General features: G+C 42.0%; 1 long non-coding RNA gene across 1 annotated transcript; it reads right to left on the reverse strand.

Annotated features, from left to right (window-relative positions):
• Positions 1-256: 256 nt before the first annotated feature.
• Positions 257-15,750, reverse strand: LOC119853616. Its single transcript, XR_005292144.2, has 3 exons — positions 15,676-15,750; positions 12,948-13,123; positions 257-3,992 (listed from the first exon to the last, which is right to left on the reverse strand). It is a non-coding gene; the product is annotated as an uncharacterized LOC119853616 (long non-coding RNA).
• Between the last annotated feature and the right edge of the window lie 11,239 nt (positions 15,751-26,989).

Consider the following 26,989-nt stretch of genomic DNA (forward strand, 5'->3'; position numbering starts at 1 on the left):
TGGTGAAGCCCTGGAATGCGTTACCTAGGGAGGTGGTGGAATCTCCTTCCTTTGAAGTTTTTAAGGTCAGGCTTGACAAAGCCCTGGCTGGGATGATTCAGTTGGGGATTGGTCCGGCTTTGAGCAGGGGGTTGGACTAGATGACCTCCTGAGGTCCCTTCCAACCCTGTTATTCTATGATTCTATGTGTCTATCTTTACTGCTCTCTCTTATCTGATACGACTATTCCTGGTATTGCTGTTTATGCCATTGTTTATGCCAATGATTTGGTCTCTGTGCCTCAGTAATTCACGGCATTATACAGTTTATACTTTAACCTTTTCATTTATTTAATTTGAAAGATCAACTGGGTTTACACTTTACAATTAAGTTTACAGTTAAACTCCTCAAACTATGGATAAAAAATGAAACAAAAACAAACAAACAAACAAACAAACAAGAACTAGTGCTGTGCAGAGGATGAAAATTTCATGTTGCAAAGGATTTCAAGATTTTGACCTCTTTTTTTTTTCAGTTAAATTTGGAGCAAAAATCCAAAATGTTGATGTTATCCACAAAAGAAAATTCTAATAAAATAAAATAAAATTGGGAGTGAAAAAGTTATTTCTATTTAGACCTATTTTATATAATGCAACATAAAACCATTGAAACAAAATATCATTTCAAGATGAAAAAATGAAATATTTTGTTCTAGTGTCAGAATTTTGCTCCATTTTGTCCAAAATTGAGATTTTGGCAAAAATGGCACAATTTCAGAGAGTGTTTTGATTTTGACAGCACTGCATTTTCCAGACACACTTGAGTCATTTTTATCACACAACCAGGTCTGCCGTAGAATTTGATGATCTATCTTTCTGGCAGCATCCACCATCTCCCTGGCTGCAAGTGAAAGCTACCCTCCCACTTTTGAAACCGTAGAGATGAGGCTATGTTGCAAATGACACCTGCCTTCTGTCAATGGTGACTCCCTCATCCACTGAAGCTAGCCATTTGCAAAAGCAGTGGTGAATCAAGCCTATAAGGTATGTAGTGACCTGAAGAGAGTCTAATGCAGTCAATTTCTTATTCAGTGATTTTGAAGTAGAGTGATTTGGATTTTTGTCCCAAACAAAACACTTGTTTTGAACACTTGTACTGAAGTTTGAAACTGGATGCTTTTCAATTTCTCTTGGTTCAACATATAGCCTAAGTAAACTATTATTAGCATTGACTCACCTCACAACTTTGGTTTCACACAGATTATTTAATTTAAAACTGTTATTCAGGAAATGAAAAACTTAAATAACATTTTCCAGCAGTCCAGAGGTGTATATATTACTTTAAACCTACACTTTCTTGAAGGATCTACTGATTTAAGGGTCTTATGAACTTTCATTGACTTTTGTAGTATTAAATGTTATATCTAATAGAATTTAAGGGCAGAACAACAACCAGCAAGGACTGCAGTGCGGAATCAGAAGAGAAAGTGTCCATCAATTGGCAAGTGCTGTATGCAGGGAATATGCATGGTATAATGAGGTACAGGAAATAACAGGGCTGCTGTAGTAAATAGAGAAGAGATGGGCCTGATCTACAAAGTAGAAATCTGGATTCATGTCCAAACACAAACTTACCCAAAGTTTGAGGCTGTTCAGATTTGGGGTTCTAAAATAATCCTGAGCCAGGAAGTTCAGATGTATTCCAGATCTAAACCCCGATTTTCCCCATGTTCAACACTACAGAGGCTTGATCAACTGCAAAACTAATGTGATAAAAACACCATTCACCCAAATTTCTTATAAAAAGATGCACAAATTAACAGACAGTGCCCACTTGTCAAATCACAATGTTATTTCTTTCAAAGATCTTTTTCAAGATATTAAATTCAAACTAGAACATTTTGCCGTGAAACTGATGGGGTCAATAATGACCTCTTAAAGCAACTAAACAGTCTCAAGTAAAAGTATTCCAAATCCGCCACAAGCTTATGGAATGGATTTAGGATGATTCCCTTTAAAGCCTAAAGGTTCAAGGCTGGATAGAGAGGTTCTTAAGGTCAACTGTATCCTAGAGCTCCACAACTGTCTTTGCACACAGCACAATAGCTTTGTTTTTCCATTCACAGATATGATTAGCATATGCAGAGTGTCAGCTGTACTTCTGAACTTGTCAGTTGGAGCCTCTCTGCTTGTAGGACTCGAATGGAGTACTACAGTAAGACATGCCCACAGTGACAGAACAGTAGGCTGCTTGAGAATGAATACTAAAATGTGATTGATTTCCCCTGGTGAGTCTGGCATGTCTTTAGATGTCTGGAATACATTGTACATTATTATTAGGGCTCAACAGTTTGCTTTAATAATCAACTAGGAACAGCAAAAGAGCGGGGAAATAACCATAATTGTCTAAAGATAAGTATATACAAATTACAAAGTATTTTGTTAATAGAATGCAAGCAGCTCTAATTATAATGAAGCATAAATTCACTGGTAGAGCTGGCAGGCCCTTTGGAAATAATAGGATTTTGACTTCCAAGAAAAAAGTTGTGCTCAGTAGTTTCTGATCCCTGTACTTATTTTACTTGTGTGTAGGAAGTGTATGAACAAATCCCATTCATACATAAAGGGATTTGTGTGCCTACCTATCCCCCCTCACACACATTTTGAAAGTGTGCCCTTTTAAGTATAGATAACATGAAAGGAAATTGGTAAACTGTGTTAATTACTCCAGGGTAGAAAAGATGTTTTGTTTCAAACAGAATTTCATATTATGTTAATAATTGAAGCCCATCTGGGACATTCAAGAGAGCTGGGAAAGTGATCCCTTTTTCCTTTGCCCTTGTACACTTTTGAATCACATTTAAAAAAAAAACAGCAGCAGCAAACACACTAAGAAAAACAATACATTCAGGAAAGAATTCCTCCCATCCCCAGCCAAATAAGGAAAGACATTACCAACTTTTCCAAGTGCTACTAAGCTAATTTAAACTCATTTCAAGGCTCATAAACCAGGGCATAAGGCCATAAAATTTCCATGGACTGATCAGAAAGCCTACAAGTAAATCATTTTAACTTTAAATGACTGTTGAGGATAGTTTTAGCATGACAGTCATTGCTCCAATCCTGCTCACTTTACACACCCAGGTTGGATTCTGCTGCACTGATGCTGAATAGCACCTTACCCCATGGGCAGGCCCATTGAGGTCAGTAGGACAACTCAGAGGGCAAGGTTTTCAAAACTGTCTAGGGGATCTGGACACTCAACTCCTATTAATTTCTAATGGCAGTTGGGTGTCCAAATCCTTCAGGTGGCTTTGAAAATCTCAGCCAGAAGGAGTAAGAGTCACAAAATCCATACCACAACTTGGAGTCCCCTTTACTTCAATGGGGATATTGCAGTGGGTAAAGTGAGCAGGATGTGCTTGTGGCCCTCAGAGACCCTCAATGCCAACTGGCAAAGAGTCCACCGTCATGTAACACCAACTCTTATCAAGCCTGATAAACACCTAATGCATTGCTGTCATAGTATTGCTCTATAAAGAGTGTCGTGTAAGTTATGGAATGCCAGCTAGTAATACATTGATCTTTAATATAATCTTGAAATGTATGTATTAATAGTGTATGAGGAATTATGGCTCCTTACTGATATTAGATTTAAAGTCTGTAACCAAACAAAAGGGAGAAACAGGTCTTCTTCCAGCCAGGAGGGAAGTAGCTATATCCCTGTCTTTAATGTAAATTGAGCATTGTGGAGCCAAATGCAATAGGAGCTGTATTTGCATGGAAGTCTACAGGAAATGCCAGGCTGATGTGGAGCATGAAATCAGCATGGGAAGGCACAGGAGTCTAAACCCCAGGAGTTCATCCTGACTCTGGAAACAAAGACAATAAACTTTGGGAAATATAAGGAGAAGCAAAAAGACATTTCATTAGCCATTTACTGAGGAGACTCCTGGTAGAGCATAGTGGACTCATGACAACCGGGATCTTGACTTAACAGGAAATCAGCAAACTCTAAAAAAAAAAAAAAAAAAAAAAACAGAGGGTGAGAAAATGGCTTTAGCAAAAGGATTGTAGCTTGCTAAAGTTATGTTTATTCTCTCAGAAGTGTGTTATACTTTTGTTTCTTTTGTAACCAATTCTGTTTCCATTATCCTTGCTTTATATCACTTAAATCTCTTTGTTAATAAACTTCTCTTTGTTTTATCATAAGTAGCCTCAGTGCTGTAATATTAAGTAAAGTGTGAATTCTAAGGTGACCCAAACAAGTGGGTGTTTGTACTGTCTCTTTGGAGATAGTGACCTTGTAATTGCTGTGCTTGTCCAATGAAAGGGGCTGAATGCTCATGGGGAACGTTCTTCTAGGGAACTAGGAACAAGGGTGCAGCAAGTGTTCTCACAAGGCAAAGTAAGGGCTAGCAGGGTCCTGGGGTGTTTGTCTGGGGTGGCTATCAGACTGGGGTGACAGGGAGTTGTCACCCAGTTTAGCATTAGCAAATCTCTCTCATGCTGAGGCAGAGCTGTTACATGGTGACCTAGATTTTTGGGTGCCCTGAGAAATCACATCACAGTCTTGTATAATGCACACTTAAGACCTAATTTAGGAAAGTACAAAAGCATGTGCTAAATTTTAAGCACATGCCTAGTGCTTAAAATTCAGCACATGCTTAAGTACTTTCCTGAATAGAGATTCTTTCCATATTCACTGCCTTATATGGCAACATATGGTATTTCAGGGGAAACATTAACCCAAACACACACTCATAATAAACTGACAGAGAAAAAAAAAATCTACAAATCTACTTTGAAACACCTGATCTGTTATCCTATCAATAGTCCAGCAAGGAGGGATAAAGATTTAATTTTTAAAAAAAACTTATGAAAAGCAAGACTCCCCCCTTTTCTCCCAAATATTCATCTAGGTCAGGTTTATTTTAAAAGTTGCTCCAAATCCCAGAGTTTTTTTTATAAAGAGAAATTAATTCCTATTGCACTCAAGGAGAACAGTAAAGTTACCTAGAGTGTTTTATATATTTTTTACATTATCTCACTTCCTCCCATCCTAATTATTGGTTTTGATCAGAAGCTAGGTAATTATCATGGAAAAAGGTTCACGCAATACATGTGTCAGAAATCTGTCTACTTTAAACCATTCTCCATAATGTTCTCAATTTATTTTTGAGATGCGTTCTTTTTTAAACAAAAGACCCACAGTTTATTGCAGTGAAATTACAGAGAGTATGATCATGCTCCAGTGTTGAACTGGTACATTAGATGCCATACATAGAGGGTGGAAAGCTCCTCCCATGCCTTCGTATTCCCCTATGCATGAGCACAAGCCCACTGGGGACCACAGACACTGTTGTCTGCAAGCAATCCATGGAGACTAGATAGCTAAAGGGGAGAGTATAAGGTTGAAGTAGGCGGAAACCATATCCCTCTCCAGCATCCTGCTCCCTGGGGTGGGGAGGCAGAGCAGGAGCATACAGTACCCTCATGCCCCAAAACTCAGGTTGTTCTGAGACTTCTAATGTGTGTCCTCTCCAACCCTGTGCAGCCATGCAGGGCCTCCCACATCCTAGCCCTGAATGTTTGGGATTGTTAGGATTCCCTATCAAGCTCAGATAACCGTGGTGTTGTTGGCTTCAGATCATTTGGGTGGAGTGCCAATACATTTTGGTTTGATTCAAGAAACCAGTCATCTTATAACATGTCTGTACTTCCAGCTCCTTTAAGTGGTCACCACTTCTGTTTGTTGTGGTCACCCCTGCTAATAGAAGGAATCTTTGGTTAACAAGGCAGCCATCTCACTTCTGAGTAGGGCTTCCAATTATTTTAAACCCAAATTGTCATTAAGGAGAACAGACAGCTTCTCTAATTATTGGAATTTTAGCACACATGTAACAAGAGACTAATTCTATTACTAAAAGTATCCCCCCATGACTTTTCCTATCCACATTTGAATTAAAGCAACATAGGACACTGGAACTTTAAATTGCTTCCCTATATTTACTGGGACTTTCCTTCTTTTGCCTTTCTGCCTACCAATCACCTCCTGGCCTCAAGGTGAAGAGTTAGGGCCAGTGAGAATGTGGGGAAGAGCAGGGAGGTGGCTCATCAAGTGGTTCAATGGAACCAGGAGCTCCTGAAGAGTCAGGTCTCTGGAATATGCCTCTCAGCCATTGACCTTGTCCTCTCAGCCATTGACCTTCTCCAAGACACATCCTATCAACATTCTCACTGGCTAATTAACTCTCCCTCCCTTCCCAACTGCACCAATGGCACCACACAAACAACAAAAGATAACCACACAGCCTCTCAGCAGCATCAATTCTTTTGCAACTTGTAATAGTGTAGTAAAAAGGACATAGACCACCATTTCAGAGCAGCAGGTCATATTTCCCCTTGTAGGTCTACTCCCTACCATCCTCCCTCATGCAGCCCTACAGACTCAAGAGACAGGACACAGTTGGCTGACATCAGTGGAGCCATATCCACTGGTATTTGAGCTAAATAACTCCTAAGGGAAAAATGTAAAAGGGAATGAGAGGCACAGGAGGGGTGAGGATCTGAGGATGGTCAAGCAGAGGAAAGGATCTAGAGGCAGATGGTCAGACAACGAGGTGGGAGGAAAACTATATGGGAAGAAGAGGGAGGAAGACACTGAAGAGAAAAGGGAGAGGGACAATAGGGAGAGAGTGAAATACACCCTGTGGGGTGAATATAGTAGGAGAAAGAGAGAGAGATTTTGCAGGAAATGGAGAAAAGAAAGAAACACAAAGAATAAACACTGAGGCAGTGAGAGGGAGCGAGAGAGTGGGTGGAGAAAAAGATGTCTGCAGTGAAGGGAAGAGAAAGGGAAGCAATGGAAGACAGAAATCAAGGGATTGGTATGGGGCAGAAAATTTAGTGGACCTGGGGCCATACTCCCAACCTTTTGAGGGTCAAATGTGGGACAGAGTCTGTGACAAAGACACACAATAAAGGACATACACAAAAAAGGTCATTCATTCAGGAAACATCATGGTATGGGTTTCATTTCTACAAGTGTAAATAATTCTCTTTATAACATCCAGTGCTTACCGATTCTTTATTAGTGATTTAAGTAATTTCCAACAGAAAACATAAGTGGGCACCAAATAAGAGTGAAATTGAGGTAATTTTAGAACTAAATGAATGAGGCTTCCCAAAATGGGAGTGAAATTGAGACATGTGAGAAAAAAAGAAAGGGTCAAAGGGGAAAAAAAGGACTAAGTAACTAGATAAACAATGGACAGAAAGAAAAAAAAGTGATGGATGGATAGAAAGAAATAGAAGCCAAAACAATAGAATATGAGAATGAAAAAGAGCAATGAAGAAATGGAAGTACAGAGAACAACAAGTACATGTACACAAATTTGTACACACATCTTTAGGGGTAACAATTTGTTTTGCTGATTATTCATTTTATTATATTTCCTGATCAAAAGAAATAGGGAACTAGAAGGAGGGCATGTCCAGTTTAAACCTGTCATAGACTCATAATCCCAGAGTGTCCTTTCAGAGAAAGACCCACATTGCAGCCCCATCTACCACAGCCACCTCCTCCAGCCTTCGGTGGTCAGTGCAGTGACGTGGCTCTTCACAAAGTCAAACAAAGGGTATGTTTACTTGGAAGAGGGGGGGAATAACCCACTGCAGCAAGTCTCAGAGTCTGGGTCAACAGTCTTGGGCTTGCACTATGGTATTAAAAATAATGTAGATTTTCCAGCTCGGGTTCTGAACCCTCCCCTGGGCTTCAGCACCTGACCTCCAGCCCAAGCCAGAAAGTCTACATGCTTATTTTTAGCTCCACAGCTCAAGTCCAACTCTGTAGCGCTGGGCTCAGAGATCCACTGTTGCAAGTGTTTTTGCTGTGTAGACATACCCCAAGAGTCCCACCCCTTCCAGGTGGACAATGTCCCAACTCAAAGAAATGAAAACTCTTCCACGCTTCCCAGGCTCAGTCCTCCACATATTCTTCACCCTCTTCTTCCTGGCGCTACAGAGTTCTTCCTCACTCTGTTAGAGAGCATCACAACCAGGATGCCGGACTCCTCCTCAGGGCTTCTTCTCTGGAGTCTCTCTTCTCCCAAGCCTGCTTTAGGATTCTTCCTTGCCCCAGCTGCCCTTTCCCTTCAGAGTGACAAAGTGGATGAGGCAATATCTTTTATTGGACCAACTGCTGTTGGTGAGAGACAAATTTCTGAGCTACACAGAGCTCTTCTTCAGGTCTCAGAAGTTGGTCCAATAAAAGATATTATCTCACCAACCTTGTCTCTAATAACCTGGGACTGACACGGCTACAACTACATTGGATGCTTTTCCTTCAGAAACACTCCCAAGGTACAAGGTCCTTCCCAAAAGCCCTTATATGGTTCATTCCACAGAGAGGAAACTCAATGGCTCCTCTCCCGGGTCTCTTCCCCCTATTGTCCGGTAGTCCTTCCTTTTATAGAAACCACCCAGTCTGGTTGTCCCCAGCTAGGTCTAATCTTTAATTACCTGTCTCCCCTCCCAGTGCCACACAATGGGCTAACTGGGCTCTACAGATCCCCTTATTCCCTTCACTGCCAGTGTGGCGTATACACCCCATCACAAACCTGTCTTGGGGAGACTGTCTGAATTATAAACCAGTTAGGGCAAGGATGTTTAGGCCTCTTATGGTCTAGGAGCAAGGCCATGTAAGCACTTCCCCCTCCCTATCCCACATTTGATCGCTGCTCTTCCCTCAATGCGTGTAAAAAAGGCATCAAACTTAGTTTAAGGGGTTTGAAATCTGTTTTCAGTTACACCAACCTATCTTTACATTTCAGTTTGATTGATTTCACAATGGTATAGGTATAACTGGGAGCAGAATTTGTCCTCCAGAGAATCTAGCTTTAACTATCTTCACCTCTGAAATTGTCCTATTACGTAGAAAAATATTAATTATGTGGTTTCTTAAACTATGCATTCTGCCTATGGTATGATTGCCTATCATACATAATTTAGTAAGACTTTATACTGTGAATGATCTCCAAAGTTAAAGAAAAGCAGAACACGTTTCTTTATTCTCTTTCAGTGGTAAATACAGCAAGAGAGGGAGGGAAATCAACAGTAAATGGCATCTCCAGTAATGAAAAAAAAAGCTGGATAGCCACAAGACTGTTGCCTAGGCAACTGAATGGAGGGAGAATCAGACTCTCTCAGTTGCACCCCATTATAGATATTTGCTACATAGTCCAGTAAAAAGGAAGGAAGAGGTGATTGGAAATCTTCTGCAGAAGTACTCAAAACACTTCACAAGCATGCCAGTAGTGAGCAGACTGCAGATAATACACAAAATGGCTGCCTATATGAAGCTCCTGATTGCAATAATCTTCAAAGCATTATGAGCATGGATGATGGGGGGAGGGAAGGAGGGGAGAAAAAAAAAAAATCACACCGCATTCCCCAAAGGTCCCTGCCAGATTTCAACCCTGACTCCAAGGATGAAAGAAACAGTGCTGAAGATTATAGCTTGCAAATACATGTCACAAGTGGAGTTTGGCATCATACAGATAAGAATTATTCCAAAAATCTGCATTGTAAATTTCCCTACTTATGTGCTGCTTTGGCACCTTATCTGCATAATGATCTAAGATTATTAATATAACCGGGTGAACTGGAGCAGGACCACATCCACTAATATCAACTCTGAATAATTTATAGGATGCACAAACAAAGCTGAAAGGAGCAGGCACTAAGGGAGTTCACTTCTTTATGCAGAGGGTAATCTCTTAGTACCAAAAGCAGCAATAGATGCTATAATCAGTAACATACTGAAAAAAATCATCATACAAGCACTTAGAGGATAAAATATTACAGGGTATGGAAGCTAGAGAGATACATGGATGACTCTAGATGAGCCATGTGGCTTTTTTCCATCCCAAAATGTTAGGAACATAAAATTAAGTATCATAATTACCCTGGCATTCTAAGGGAAACATTAGGGGTATAGCTTGGCTAACAAAAGCAAAGGATGCTGGTTACCATGTCTGCTACCCATTTTGGGGAGTTGGCTTCTTTTTGCCCTATCTTTGAAGATATTTTTCTTCTTCATGCATTTTGTACTCCAAACCAGAGTCCTAATAAACATCAAAGCAGCTCTGCTGAGGCAGACCACATCAGTGCAAAGTCTTCATTTCAACACAAATAGAATCGGTAAGTATAGTTTTCACGTGGAAGAGCACTGCATTTTCTAACTTGCCAATCCCTTCCTCATTTAACATCTTTTCTTTAAAACCATCACTTTGTCTCTAAAACCAAAACATAATATTTCCTGAACTTGAGCTGAGCAAGACAAAATGTGTTACACATCTTCCTGGCTGGGGCAAGTGTTTGCTGAATAAATACAGCAATATTGCTGTCCATCCCAATCTGATTCCATTACCAGGGCTTACAACTAGCCAAGAATAATGGGTGGAATGTAGTCAGTAAGAGCCCCTGAAAGGTTATTTTGTTGCACTTTTTTTGTTCTTTGCTGATTTTTATATTGTTTTATTTGGCTGCTTTGATTTATTGTGGAGGAAGCCTACATGGCAAGGGATCAAGTTGACCCCTATATGCTCTGAGTCCATCTGATATTCTCTTTCGTTATTTTCCATTGAAGATGATGTACTTTTTTTTTTTTTTTTTTTTAAACACACACTTTTGTGGATTTTTATAATGTATTTTACTTGGCTAGATTAATGTATCAGGAGGGCTCAGAGAACTTGACATGTTAGGAGTCACTTTTTTTGGGGTGGAGGGGAAGCAACAGAAAGTCTTATTCCACTGTTGTCTAGCTCATGCCATTGTATGTCCTTGGCCCATGGTCCTCTCCCATCTCCCTGGGGAAACTTGCACCTCAAGGAACAGTCTCTGAATTCCTTTGAGTGCAAGAACATTGACCATCTCTGGCCTTTGCAAAGATGTGCACGTGGGGGGAAAGGTTTACTGTGCTCACATGTACAAGAGCCAGGGATCTATAATGTATAATAAAGATAGAGAATTCACTGCAATATGAATTTACAATATATCTGGTTAGTTTTATGATTAGGGCCCTAACAATTTCATGGCTGTGAAAAATAGGTCACAGACTGTAAAATAAGCCCTTCCCTGTGAAATCTGTTCTCCCCCATTCTACTGGAAGCACCTCAGCTGGGGGGCACCTATCTGGGATAGGACTTGTGCTTCCCATGCACGGCTGCTCTTCTGGGGAAATCAGACCCACCTCTGAGTGCCTCCCCCTGCTGCAGGAAGCTTAGGGGCTGGGCAGCTCTGGGGCTGGGCAGCAGCCCCAGAAGTTCCTGCAGCCAGAGGAGGTGGCGGGTCCAATCTCCTTCTGCTGCTGGGAGCGCCCCAGCTGAGTGGCTCCTAGCTGGGAGTCCCAGCCAGGCTGGGGAGGGACAAGACTTATCTTGCTCTAGGGGTGGGAGGAGATCAGACCCATCTCTGAGTACCTTTTGGGTTGGGACTCACAGTTACATCTGAAATTTCATGCTGTTATAAAAAAAAGCTGAAAACAGAAAATTGACCAATTTTAAAACCCTCTGTAATTGATCCAAATGGATCTTGACTTTGGTAGGGCCCTATTTATGATCAACAACAAATAGCTAGTCATACACAGGAATAGACATGTGATCTAACTTGATGTTTCATTGTGGATTCAGATCACACTAGCAGCCAGGAACCATTCCCCACATCCCGCACAGCTATCTATCCATGTTATAAAGTGGTGGGGAATAGACATCTTCCTCTGAAGCAATATTTATGGGCCACAGTGGGAGGCAGGATGCCAGACTTGATGGACAAACCAATGGTACTGTATGATCTAAAATGGCAAATTGTATTTTTCTAGGACCATACAATGAGAAATCGTCTTCTGAAGTGCATTTAGGATGTATGTACCATATGTACTGTAAAACTCCAAGGGGGAGGGAAATGTATGAAACAAAATAAAGGTAGCCAATTGCTGGTGTCCAGTTCAATGGTGTGTGCAAAGTTTCTGGCATTTTTTGAGTAGTGAAAACAGTTTTCATGATTTAGAAAAAGCTTTCTCTGCCTCAAACACCTCCGACATCAGGTAGAAAAATTGGCACTGTGGTAGCAATGTTATCAGCATCATATTATCTAGCAGAAACAGACAACCCAGCCAAGACTGATCCTCAGATGAACCCTCTTTACCTGCAGATACACAAACTTTCACCTACGATGGGGAGATGCATCTGCAACATCCAACGTATTTAACCTGCCCCACCTCCATTCACTGATGTAGACTCGGAGACTTTAAAGCCAGAGGGATCATCGTGATCATCTAGTCTGACTTTCTGCATGTCCCAGGTCACAGAACCTCACTCACTCCTTTACTAAGCCCATAACCTCTGGATCAGTTACTGAAGTAATCAAATCTTGATTTAAAGAAAGACTTAAATTACAGAGAATCAACCAATTACTCTAGTTCAAACCAGCAAGTGACCCATGCCCCATGATGCACAGGAAGGCAAAAAGACCCCAAGGTCTCTGCCAATCTGACCGGGGGAAAAATTCCTTCCCTCTTCCAAATATGGTGATCAGTTAGATCCTAAGCATGTAGGTGAGACCCACCAGAGACACACCTGGGAAATAATTCTCTGTAGTAACTCAGTGCCGTTCCCCTCTAGTGTCCCATCCCAGGCCATTGGAGATATTTGCTAATAGTTACAGGTGGACCATATGCCCAGATAGGGAATTTTATCATACCAACCCTCCATAAATGTATCAAGTTCAGTCTTAAAACAAGTTAGTTTTTTGCCCCCAATATACCCCTTAAAAGGTTGTTTGAGAACTTTACTCCTTCGATGGTGAGAAACTTTGATCTAATTTCAAGCCTAAACTTATCAATGGCCAGTTTATAGCCATTTGTTTTGTGACAACATTGGCCCTTAAGTTAAATAACTCCTTACCCACCTTTGATATATTTATAAAGCAATCATATCTCCTCTCAGCCTTTGTTTTGTTAGGCTAAACAAGCCAAGCTCCATAAGTCTTCTCTGATAAGACAGGTTCTCCATTCTTCTGTAGCTCTTTTCCACTCCTTCCTAGTAGCTCTTCTCTGCACCTATTCCAGTTTGAATTAATCTTTCCTAAACATGGGAGATTAAAATTGCACACAGTAATCCATATGATGTCTTAGCAGTGACATACATAATGGTAATAATACTTCCTTATTTCTACTGGAAATTCCTCATCTGATACTTCCAGAATTGCATTAGCCTTTTTCATATTCACATCAGATTGGTGACTCAGTCATCCTGTGATCAACTGTTGACCAATACACCCAGCTCTTTCTCCTCCTCTGTTGTTTCCAACTGATATGTCCCAAGCTGATTAGGAAAAAAAATCTTGTCACTAAATGCATGACCATGCACTTTGCACTATTAAATTTCATCCCATTTCTATTAATCCAGTTTCCAAGGTCATCAAAATCTTCTTGTATGATATTCTGGTCCTCTTCTGTATTAGCAATACTTCCCAACTTTGATTCATCTGCAAATTTTATTAACACACTTCCACTTTTTGTGCCAAGGTCATTCCTGAAAGTGTTATACAAGACTGCTCCCAAGACCAATCCTTGAGGAACTCTACTAGTAATCTCCCTTCAGCCTAACTGTTCACCTTTCAGTATGACCCATTGTAGTCTCCCCTTTAACAACCAGTTCCTTATCCACCTTTTGAGTCTTGTATGAATCCCCATCTTCTCCAATTTAACCCCTAATTTCCTATGTAGAACTGTATCAAAAACTTTATTGAAATCCAGAGATTAGATATAGTGCATTTCCTTTGTCTAGAAAATCTATTATCTTCTCAAAGAAAGAGATCGGGTTGATCTGGCATGATCTACCTTTTGTAAACCCATGTTGTATTTTAGCCTAGTTACCATTTACCTTTATGTCCTTAACTTCTCTCTCTTTCAAAATGTGTTGCAAGTCTTTAAGTACAATTGAGGTCAAACTAAAAGGCCCCATGGTTTACCAGAGCACTTCCCCCTTGCCTCTCAAATATAGAAACTATATTTGCAATTCTCTAGTCATGTAGTATGTATGATCCCCGAGTTTATGGATTCATTAAATATCCTTGCTATTGGGCCCAATAAGCTGTTTGAATTGGGCTTCCACCTCAGATGTGGTCATTTCTACTTCCGTATCCTTGTTCCCATTAGCCATCGGGGCAGTGTCAGGAAGTGCTTTATTACCCTTATTAAAAACTGAAACAAATACATGCAATTAAGTGTTGGGCCATATCTGGATGATCTTTAATCTCTACCCCATCCCCAGTATTTAGCAGTACCACTTCTTTCCTTGTTTTCTTTTTATTTATATGGCTAAAGAACATTTTTCTATTGGTTTTAATTTCCTTTGAAAGGTTCAACTCTACTTGACTTTTGACAGTTCTCACTTTATCCCCGCACTTTCCAACCTCCAAGAGGTAGCTCTCTTTGCTGATCCATCCCTTCTATTATTTGTAGGCTGTTTTCTCAAAATAACCTGTTTGAGATGCTTGTTCATTCAGTTTGGTCTGCAGCCCCTCCCTTCAATTGTTTGCCCCTTGCTTGGGATACAGACAAAGTATCTGAAGCCTAAATTGCAGAAGTTAATTACAAGCCTCTTCTATATGCAGACCTCGAGTTTTTCAGTCCAGTCCACTTCCCTAACTAGTTCCCCTAATTTTTTTTAAGTTTCCTTTTTTGAAATCAAGGACCCAAATTATAGATCTAAACTAATTGGAAGGATAAACAAAAATAAACTGAATTAACTCATGATCACTTGAACCAAGGCTGTCCTCTACCAGTGGCACTGGAACATTTTTAATAGTGGGGATGCTGAAAGCCCACCCCCTTACTCTATCCACTCCCCCTCCTCCCGAGCTGAGGCCGGAACCCCGGGTGCGCGGGGCCAGCAGCCGGCAGTTCTGTAGCACCCCTTGCATCACTAGTTCCTGTGCCTATATCCTCTACAACCAGTTCTTCTGTGAGGTCTTTGTTACTTATGAATACTAAATCTACAATGGCATCACCTCTTGTTGGTTCAGTGACTATCTGGTGAAGAAATTCATCAGCTATCTCATCCAGGAATATATGAGCCCTATCATTATTATATCATGGTCCTCCAGTCTGTACCTGGGAAATAAGTCTCCCATAATCATAGAATTCCAAAGGGTATTTATTTCATTAAAAGTATTGTAGAGGTCTCTATCCAAATCAGATCCTGGAGGTTTGTAGCAGACCCCAATTACTATCCCAGTGCCTCTGTTAATTTTCTTCCCCAAACGTATTTTGACAGAAACAAATTCCACTTTATCCATTCCATCACTAATTTCTTTACAGTCTATCTCATCGTTAATATACAATGCTACTCTATTATTTCTGACTTTCCTGAAGAGCACTAACACTTCAATACTTATGTTCCAGTTATGACTACTATTCTACCATGTTTCAGTTGTCCCCATACTATCTAATTTCACTTGCTGCACCATTAGTTCTAGTTCCTCCATTTTGTTACCCAGGCTTCTTAAAGACCTCTGAATTATTTATGATTGGCTTCACCCAGATTCCTCACCTGATTAGGTACGGTCATTTTACTCCCAGTATCCCCTACCTACCTGTTAATGTTAATACCAATGATGCTATCTTTCTTACCTCTTGCTATCCATTCTCCTATCTTCTGTGGTTCCTTTCTCTATTGTTGCATCCTCTTATTTGATTTTCCTCCTGCTTAAATATTAGAATCAGACATGGAGATTACATGATCATCTTCCAACTATCATCCCTAAATTCCTGGTTTAAAGCTCTTTTAATCAGTTGTGCCAACCTCCATCCCAGAAGTCCATTTCCCTCCCTACTCAGATGAAATGCATCCCATGAGAAGAGTCCTCTGTCCATGAATACCTCTCAGTGGTCAAACTTCCCAAAGCCCCCCCTTATAGCAGCATTCCCTGAGCCATTTCCTTGTTGTCATAATCTTGTCTCACCTTTGTTCTACCCCTCCAGGGAGGGATAGAATCCCACTGAAGATTACCTGAGCCTCTGTTTCTTTAAGCTACTTCCCCATCCTGGCATAGTCTTCCTCAATGAGTCCCAGGAAGAATTTAGTAGGTCATTTGATTCCACATGACGGACAATCAGTGGATTTTTTTTCTTGCTTCTATTAGAATCCTCTTCTGCCTCAGGTCTACATCCCATATATTAGTTCCTGGCAGACAGCACATCCATCTGTCCTTCAGATCAGCTCTGGTGATAGGTCTGTCTGTTCTTCTTAGTAGGGAACCCCCAGTCACATAGACCTGCTCTTCCTGGTGTTTGTGCGATTCTCTGGCCTTCCTGCTTCTGTTCTTTCTGGCAAGTCATTTTGTCTTCTGTTCTCACTTGCAATCTTCTGTGGGTCATTCTCTGTCCTCCTGGGGCTCTGAACTCTGGCTATCTCCATTGTCTCTTCCCCTCTTCTTGTAGGATTAACCACTCTACTCTTCTTCCTTGCTCTTCCATTACAGCCTGCATCTCCCCTTCATTTTCCAACTCAGTGAACCTGTTCTTCAGCTCCATTTTCTATCCAGCCTTTTCCTCTGCTTTGTTCTCATAGTCACTTGCTTCCACTGGCCATTTTCTTCATCCAGCAGTCTACACTGATATTTATCTGGCGCAGTATGGACCTGCAAGCCTGAGTTTTCTCTTCAGCTTCCTCTCTCCTTTCCTCCATCATCTGCTCAAATCCCCTTTGAAACTCAACCATAGTTTCTAGCTGCATCTCCAAATATCTGCTTTTCTCTTCCATCAGGTCTATCAGGCAGCACTTCAGACAAATGAAGCACAGTTCAGGTACCCTCTCCAGAATAATGCACATTCAACAGCTTCCACATCCAGTCATCTTCATTGTTTCCTCCATTCTTCAGGTCACTACCACTGCTGCCTCTGTAGTGGTCATAGCCTTCCCTCCTATGCTCCTGTCAAGAAGGAAAAAAAAAATACAAAACAAAAAAAACCCCTCAAACACCTACAATCTCTCCCTACAAGCTCCCACTCAAACTTACCTGTTTTCAGCTCTGTTTCCTGACTCCTGTACTACTGACTGGCCAGTTGGCTGCTTTAATAGGCCTGCTGATTAGGGAAGCCCCGCCTCCTAATCAAGGTTCAGCTGTGATCAGAGGCTCTGCTTCTCTCACAATACACTACCCCCTACCAGACTTTGTTTTCAGTTTGCAAACATACTTTCACAAACTCACTCTCCTCCCTGCTAAGGAACAGCAGGATTGCCCTTCCTTCTCCTCCAACAGATCTCCACTCAAACTCCCCTGTTTTAAGCTCGTTTGCTGGCTCCTGTGCAACTGCTCCCACTTTTCCCATTCACTTTTTCTTGTGGGGGGGGAAAGCGGGGGGAGGAAGGACTGTTCAGTAGTTTGCTGTGGTCTACCAACATTAGTAAACCTACATTAGAACAATTTAGCCATGCTAGTGGTGTGTATGTGAGGAGTGTTCCCAGCCTACCTGTTGCCTAAACATGTTTTTTGGTAAGATCTTGACCCACTTCAGGTTTGACTACCTTGTTTTTTTTATTGTGTGTGTTTAGGAGGCTAGGGACACCACTTAATTTTTTATAATGGAAGTTGGGTGACATCTCATTGAAGCTGGTGGGCATGATGCCCACCTGTCATTCAAATTTAAGAGGCAGTTAAGGTACTTTCTGATATAAGATAGCCAAAACAATAGGAACCACTGTCAAAAACATAGACTGCATGTAAGCCTGGTCAGAGGGGCCAAATGCAAATGCAGGGGGCTGAGTATTGTTTGGTGTCATTGTGTCTGTGTGCCCAGAAAACATCCAGAGAGACCCCGGAAGACAGCAAGAGAAGCACTTGCAAGGTTACCCTGATAAAAAAGCCAAGAGAGGGTTTGTGGGGCAGAGTGCTGGCTGGAAGAGGCTTGGAACTGTGAGCAGAGAACGTGTTTCCTGTTGGATTCCTGCTACATCGAGAAAACAGGACTATGTGCACTTTCTCTATAAATAAACAAGATTGTGTCAAAAATAATTTGACTCCATTATTATTTCGCCTCTTAACGGAAACAATCTGCAAGACCCCAAATATAGGCTACCCACTCAGGCCAAAGCGGGTAACATTATTAACATAGAAGAGAGATGGATTTGTTCCCAGTATGCCTGGCATACAGGCTATTGCAGAGATCTGATCACATCCTTCACACTAGGACCACACACATTCATGCACATGTTTCAGAGTAGCAGCCGTGTTAGTCTGTATTCGCAAAAAGAAAAGGAGTACTTGTGGCACCTTAGAGACTAACAAATTTATTAGAGCATAAGCTTTCGTGAGCTACAGCTCACTTCATCGGATGCATTTGGTGGAAAAAACAGAGTAGAGATTTATATATACACACACAGAGAACATGAAACAATGGGTTTATCATACACACTGCAAGGAGAGTGATCACTTAAGATAAGCCATCACCAACTTAAGTGATCACTCTCCTTACAGTGTGTATGATAAACCCATTGTTTCATGTTCTCTGTGTGTGTATATATAAATCTCTACTCTGTTTTTTCCACCAAATGCATCCGATGAAGTGAGCTGTAGCTCACGAAAGCTTATGCTCTAATAAATTTGTTAGTCTCTAAGGTGCCACAAGTACTCCTTTTCTTTTTGCGAATACAGACTAACACGGCTGCTACTCTGAAACCTGTGATTATGCAAGGCACTGAATTTAGCCGTATAGAGTGGAAATCTGTCAACTTCATGAAAAAACTCGCACAGATACAGACAGACATCATCTTCCTCTCCAAATGCAAACAGATGGACATCATACCGAAAGGACTGAAGGTAAAAAATCCATTACAATCTACATACCACACAGACTATGCTGACAGCTTGTGCCACACACTCTCAAGGAAACTGCGGAACCACCTGATCAACATCCTCTACAGCAAACAGGGAAAGATTAAGAATGAGCTCTCAAAACTGGATACTCTCATAAAGAACCAACCTTCCACACAAACTTCCTCGTGGCTGGACTTTACAAAAACTAGACAAGCCATTTACAAAACACACTTTGATTCTCTACAAAAGAAAAAGGACACTAAGCTATCTAAACTACTATATGCCACAAGGGGCCACAACAATGGTTCCCGTAACCCACCCAGCAATATTGTTAATCTATCCAACTATACTCTTAGCCCAGCGGAAGAATCTGTCCTATCTCGGGGCCTCTCCTTTTGCCCCTCCACCCCCACGAACATGATACAGTTCTGTGGTGACCTAGAATCCTATTTTCGACGTCTCAGACTCAAGGAATATTTCCAAAACACCTCTGACCAACATATTAACCCACAGAGACCTTCCTGCCAACACTACAAAAAGAAGGATTCTAGGTGGACTCCTCCTGAAGGTCGAAACAGCAGCCTGGATTTCTACATAGACTGCTTCCGCCGACGTGCACGAGCTGAAATTGTGGAAAAGCAGCATCGCTTACCCCATAACCTCAGCCATGCAGAACACAGTGCCATCCACAGCCTCAGAAACAACTCTGACATCATAATCAAAAAGGCTGACAAAGCAGGTGCTGTCGTCATCATGAATAGGTCAGAGTATGAACAAGAGGCTACTAGGCAGCTCTCCAACACCACTTTCTACAAGCCATTACCCTCTGATCCCACTGAGAGTTACCAAAAGAAACTACAGCATTTGCTCAAGAAACTCCCTGAAAAAGCACAAGAACAAATCCGCACAGACACACCCCTGGAGCCAGGACCTGGGGTATTCTATCTGCTACCCAAGATCCATAAACCTGGAAATCCTGGACGCCCCATCATCTCAGGCATTGGCACCCTGACAGCAGGATTGTCTGGCTATGTAGACTCCCTCCTCAGGCCCTTCGTTACCAGCACTCCCAGCTATCTTCGAGACACCACCGATTTCCTGAGGAAACTACAGTCCATTGGTGATCTTCCTAAAAACACCATCCTAGCCACTATGGATGTAGAAGCCCTCTACACCAACATTCCACACAAAGATGGACTACAAGCCGTCAGGAACAGTATCCCCGATACTGTCACGGCTAACCTGGTGGCAGAACTTTGCTACTTTGTCCTGACCCATAACTATTTCACATTTGGTGACAATGTATACCTTCAAATCAGCGGCACTGCGATGGGTACCCGCATGGCCCCACAGTATGCCAACATTTTTATGGCTGACTTAGAACAACGCTTCCTCAGCTCTCGTTCCCTAATGCCCCTACTCTACTTGCGCTACATTGATGACATCTTCATCATCTGGACCCATGGAAAAGAAGCTCTTGAGGAATTCCACCATGATTTCAACAATTTCCATCCCACCATCAACCTCAGCCTGGACCAGTCCACACAAGAGATCCACTTCCTGGACACTACGGTGCTAATAAGCGATGGTCACATAAACACCACCCTATATCGGAAACCTACTGACCGCTATTCCTACCTACATGCCTCTAGCTTTCATCCAGATCATACCACTCGATCCATTGTCTACAGCCAAGCGCTACGATATAACCGCATTTGCTCCAACCCCTCAGACAGAGACAAACACCTACAAGATCTCTATCATGCATTCCTACAACTACAGTACCCACCTGCTGAAGTGAAGAAACAGATTGACAGAGCCAGAAGAGTACCCAGAAGTCACCTACTACAGGACAGGCCCAACAAAGAAAACAACAGAACGCCACTAGCCATCACCTTCAGCCCCCAACTAAAACCCCTCCAACGCATCATCAAGGATCTACAACCTATCCTGAAGGACGAGCCATCGCTCTCTCAGATCTTGGGAGACAGACCAGTCCTTGCTTACAGACAGCCCCCCAATCTGAAGCAAATACTCACCAGCAACCACACACCACACAACAGAACCACTAACCCAGGAACCTATCCTTGCAACAAAGCCCGTTGCCAACTCTGTCCACATATCTATTCAGGGGATACCATCATAGGGCCTAATCACATCAGCCACACTATCAGAGGCTCGTTCACCTGCGCATCTACCAATGTGATATATGCCATCATGTGCCAGCAATGCCCCTCTGCCATGTACATTGGCCAAACTGGACAGTCTCTACGTAAAAGAATGAATGGACACAAATCAGACGTCAAGAATTATAACATTCAAAAACCAGTTGGAGAACACTTCAATCTCTCTGGTCACTCGATCACAGACCTAAGAGTGGCTATACTTCAACAAAAAAGCTTCAAAAACAGACTCCAACGAGAGACTGCTGAATTGGAATTAATTTGCAAACTGGATACAATTAACTTAGGCTTGAATAGAGACTGGGAATGGATGAGTCATTACACAAAGTAAAACTATTTCCCCATGGTATTTCTCCCTCCCACCCCACCCCCCACTGTTCCTCTGATATTCTTGTTAACTGCTGGAATTAGCCTACCTGCTTGTCACCATGAAAGGTTTTCCTCCTTCCCCCCCCTGCTGTTGGTGATGGCTTATCTTAAGTGATCACTCTCCTTACAGTGTGTATGATAAACCCATTGTTTCATGTTCTCTGTGTGTGTATATATAAATCTCTACTCTGTTTTTTCCACCAAATGCATCCGATGAAGTGAGCTGTAGCTCACGAAAGCTTATGCTCTAATAAATTTGTTAGTCTCTAAGGTGCCACAAGTACTCCTTTTCTTTATTCATGCACATGTAGATGTAAAGTCTGCTCAACCTCCAATAAATGTGGTTTATATTTTTTCCTCTCTCAGGAAGGAACCCAGCTATTTTTAAGTCTAGATACACATATGGTTGAATAAAACGATATTTCTTATACAAAAGATTTTAAATGTCTTAAAATTCCCTACTGTTTCTCTTCCTTATGCGCTCACCCATTCTTTCCCTGAGAGAATCAAAGCACTTTCAGGAACTCCTTTTATTTATAAGTTTAGATCAACCAGTCAGAGGACAGAGACAAAGCCACATATCTTCACCTACCAGAAAACTAATATACTTGTACCAGGCAGCTTGCAAACAACAAACAATCTACAGACTAAAATTTGTTCACACAAATCATTAAACAGTGGTGAGGAGTGACATCACATCTTTCTCATAGATCACTTGTGAAAAGGGGGCTAAAGTCTTGGAATAAATTGTTTGTTGCAAATTTTCCAACCAGATCTAGTTACAGTATAAACCATATCAAAGAACTTGAAAAACCATGATCCTCAGATTTCTCAGGAGCAACACTGTATGGAAGGAACATAAAGGAGGAAAGATTGCATTGGTCAGAAATGCCAGCCATTAGCATGCACTTTTCCACTGCTGTATATCCTGTTGGTAGGAAAGCACAGTAGCACATACACCACAGGCACCGACTTTCCAAAGAGCCAGAGGGTGCCCGACCCCCAACTCTGAGCCAGGCCCTGCCACCACTCCATCCCTTTCCCCAGCACCGCACCCCATGCCACCCCACCGCTTCCCACCCCCACCCCACCTCTTCCTGCCAGTTCCTCCCCCAAGGACGCTGCATCCTCGCTCCCTGCTCCCCCCCCCCTGCACACCACAAAACAGCTGTTCATGCTGGGTGGGAGTTGCAGGGAGCGAGAGGAAGGCGCTGATCCGCGGGGCCTGCCAACAAGCGGGAGGCCCTGGGGCGGGGACCTTATGGGGGGGACTGTCAGACTGCCCCAGCCCCAGAGCACCCACGAGTTGGCACCTAAAACATACACTGAAGAGGGAGTGACTGCTAGTTCTCAATCAACTGTCTCTCAATACAGTGTAAGTGTAGTCATGTCAGTCCCAGGATATTAGAGACACAAGATGGGTGAGGTCATATATTTTATTGGAAAAACTTCTGCTGGTGAGAAACAAGCTTTCAAGGCACAGAGTTCTTCTTCAGGTCTGGGAAAGGTACTCCCAGTATCACAGATAAATACAGATCAAACGGATCATTTAGCATAAGTACTTAGCACACATTCTAATCTAAGGGACCATTCAAGGTAGACTGGCCAGTTAACACCTCTGCAGTCATAGGACAAAAAAAGGGGGTTAGTGGATTACAGAGAGTTGTAATAATCCATAAATCCAGTGTCTCTGTTCAGTCCATGGTTTTTAGTGTCTAGCAGAGTTGTGAATTTAAGCTTCCAGACTCGTCCTTTGAAAGTGTTGTGCGGATTTCTTTTGAGAATGAGAAGTCAGATGTAGAGTGGTCACTTTGTGAAAAGTGTTCACCCACAGATGATATGGTGTTTTTGTCTTATTTTCCTGTGAGAGTTCATTTGAGAGTGCAGTGATTGTCTGGTTTCACCCACAGAGTTGCTTTTGGGACATTTAGTGCACTGGATGATGTATACCACATGTTGTGATAGGCAGGTGTAGGACCCATGGATATTAAAAGCTGTGTTGTGGAGGTTGTTGATTGGAAACCTGCACAACACTCTCAGAAGATGAGCTTGGGAGTTTAAATTCATAACTGTTCAATCCACTAACTGTTGAGCAGACACACTGGATTTATGGCTTATTACAACAATCGGTAGAGCTGTCCCATCCATAGGATGGACCAGGGCAACCTCTCCTGGCCCAGTGCTTTGAAGGTGCCCCATGCTTCAGGGTGTCATGTGGTCCAGGGCAGCCTGGGGGACTAGTGGGGGGCCTGGCGCCAGCAGCAACGAGCGACCCAACCCACCCCGCGCCGCCCCACCGGCTCCTGGCGTCGCTTGGGGGAGAAGGTGGAAGCCAGAAAGAGGCGGGGCGGGATCTTAGGGGAAGGGGTGGAGTTGCCAGGCCCCACACCTCCCTAGGGATGGCCCTGATAATCTGTAACCCCCTAACCCCTCCTTTTGTTTTATGGCTGCAGAGGTATTAACGGGCCACTCTACCTTAAATGAAAAGGAATACTAGTGGCACCTTAGAGACTAACAAATTTATTAGAGCATAAGCTTTCGTGAGCTACAGCTCACTTCATCCAATGAAGTGAGCTGTAGCTCCCGAAAGCTTATGCTCTAATAAATTTGTTAGTCTCTAAGGTGCCACAAGTACTCCTTTTCTTTTTGCGAATACAGACTAACACGGCTGCTACTCTGAAATCTACCTTAAATGGTTCCTTATAATATGTGCTAATTACTTACGCTAAACTATCTGTTCAATCTTGTATTTAGCTGCCACACTTAGAGTACCTTTCCCAGACCTGGAGAAGAGTTCTGTGTGACTTGAAAGCTTGTCTCTCTCATGAGCAGAAGTTGGTCCAATAAAAGATATTACCTCCCCCACATTGTCTATCTCAACATCTGTCTCACTACGTATGATCCTAAGCAAAACAAATGCTGACAGGAAAAAAAATAAAATAAATAACCGAGTGACACAAGCAGCTTATTTATAAAGACTTATAATTTTGTAACATGAAAATCCAGATCCAGTGCTTAATATAAGCTTGCTACAAATGATGAGAATGATGGTGAGAGACTAAAGAGTCCCCACTAAGCACTGCAACACAGCCTTCCACTTTCTTCAGGAATCTGGAAAGTGCTTTCAAAAAAGCACATATGGCTATATAACAAGAGAGGCAAATCTGTGTTCCCTACTTCACTTCCCAGGTTCAGCCAGAATTTTCCAATGAAATACAGGTTTCTAGGCCATCAAAAGGTTTGGGTCACTTTGATTCATGTTAGTTTATTGCATTACACCAGATTTTTTTGTTAAATAAAATCACTTTCATATATTAATAAGTTATTATGGTTTTATATGTGGTACAGGGTCCATGGTTCCCCATAGCTGCCCCAGCTGCTCTTACCCAGGCCAGACTCCAGCTTCTGGTCTGCCCGGAGGTAAGGGCCTCAGGGGGAAGAAGAGGGGCAGGGGGCTTGGTGTACAGTCTGTATTTTCCACCAAATGCATCCAATGAAGTGAGCTGTAGCTCACGAAAGCTTATGCTCAAATAAATTTGTTAGTCTCTAAGGTGCCACAAGTACTCCTTTTCTTTCTTTTTTGCGAATACAGACTAACATAGCTGCTACTCTAAAAAAAGTTTCCTTACCTTGTCAATTTTTTTAAGCCCTCCCCCTCTTTTTTTTTTTTTTAAAGTAGTTTACATTTAACATAGCACTGTGGTGCAGAGTATTTGCTTTTTTTGTGTGTCTCTGCTGCCTGATCGTGTACTTCTGATTCCAAATTCCGGTGTATGGTTGACTGGTCTGGTCGTAACTCTGGTATTCGTAACTTTGAGGTTCTACTGTATGTCAGAGCAAGCCCCATTAAGCTTCTTGAAAAGATAGTCACTGCCCCAAAGAGCTTACAGTTTAGGTTTGTTGTTAATATTATAATGGTGATAGTCAAGTGATAAGCTGTGAAATAATGAACTAACTCTGCACTTTCCCTTCTAATTAGAGCTGCACCCTGGTTCTCCAAGAACACAGAATTGATAGGTAACAAAGTTGATTGAAACAAATGGGGTGGGATTTCAGGAAGTCAAAACATTTTTACATTTTAAAAACTAAAACCTTTTGACTTATTTTTTTGTTTCAAAATGACTTTTTGTTTTGAAGTAGAGCCAAATTTAATTTTTTTTTTCAAGAAAGGGTAAAAACCCCAAAACCTGATTTTCAATTATTTGCTCAGTCCCACTACTAACGAATTCATAGACTATTTCTAACATTCCCAGGCCTGAGCAACTTTCAAACAGCTGTCATTATTTTGTTTTATTAAGGTGTGAGATATCAGATTTTAAATGACATCATACATTTTATAGCTTTTTTATAAATCATAAATTGTGATATTCTGTTCCTCTCATCAGCCCAGTTTTCTATGCAATCGAACACTAAGCGACCTCAGTTTCCATTCATACACTATTTATTAAGCTCCTCTAATGTACTAAGTGTAAGGAATGTTGCTTTACAAACAAACTCAGCTTTCTCATCAAGAAGAAGAATTGTAGGCCAACTTTTTTTTAAACGTCCACTAGTTTGGGGTTTCTCAGTTTTCAAGTGGTCATTTTGAGAAATCTGTAGCCTCATTTTCAGAAAGGCTGTGCACTCACAACTCCAGATAAAATAAATGGTAACGGCAGTCAGATGAAATCAGATGCCAATCCCTAAATCATTGTTCCTCTTGCTAGTTATTAGTTTAATATACTAAATTAATATTTGTTACATGTAACATTTTGTACATGTACAGATCCTCAGCTGGTGCAAATTGGTGGAGCTCTCAAGTCAGAGCTAATCGGACTACACAAGCTGAGGATCTGACCCACATTAATATCAGAGTATTTATTTATGAATAAATATTTATGTATTAGATTAAAGATAGACTTTTTTTTACTATAGAACAAACCTATCTTTTAGAAAGCTATGTTGATTTGATTCTTACATTAAGTGGACACAAAAGCTATCCACATACTCTCAGAATTTTGATTCTTAAGATGAGAGTAAAATGTGCAATTTCCTGAAAATTCATCTAAACCTAGGATAGCACCGATGAAATCATGGTATGATTTTCAATTCTATGACCAGATAGACTTCCAAGCCACCAAAGTGTGTCTGACCAGTGTCTGACCAGCTGGAGGATGAGCAGTTCAACACAGCCAAGAATGTTGTACTTACATCACTCTATGAAAAACTACCTGTACAGCCAGTGATGAGCTGCCAAAATCTTAACAACGGGTTCCCTCCTCATCCCACGAGGGGGTCGTTGCCCACCCCCTCCCCCCAGGACTCCTGCCCCATCCAACCCCCTCCTCTGTCCCCTGACTGCCCCCAGACCGGGCAAGAGGGTCTCATGGGCCACCGTAGTGGGTGCCCACCCCACCCCTAAGAGCCAGAGGCATCTGCCGGGGGGCGAGGTGGGGAGTCCCAGAGGTGCTTACCTGGGGCAGCTCCCAGGAAGCATCCGGCAGGTCCCTCTGGCTTCTGGGGTGGGGGAGTGTAGCTGGGGGGCAGCAGGGGGAGCGGCCACTCCCCCACTGATCACATCAAAAGTGGCGCCTTAGG

Source organism: Dermochelys coriacea, chromosome 3 (assembly GCF_009764565.3).
Source record: "Dermochelys coriacea isolate rDerCor1 chromosome 3, rDerCor1.pri.v4, whole genome shotgun sequence".
Classification (NCBI taxonomy): Eukaryota; Metazoa; Chordata; order Testudines; family Dermochelyidae; genus Dermochelys; species Dermochelys coriacea.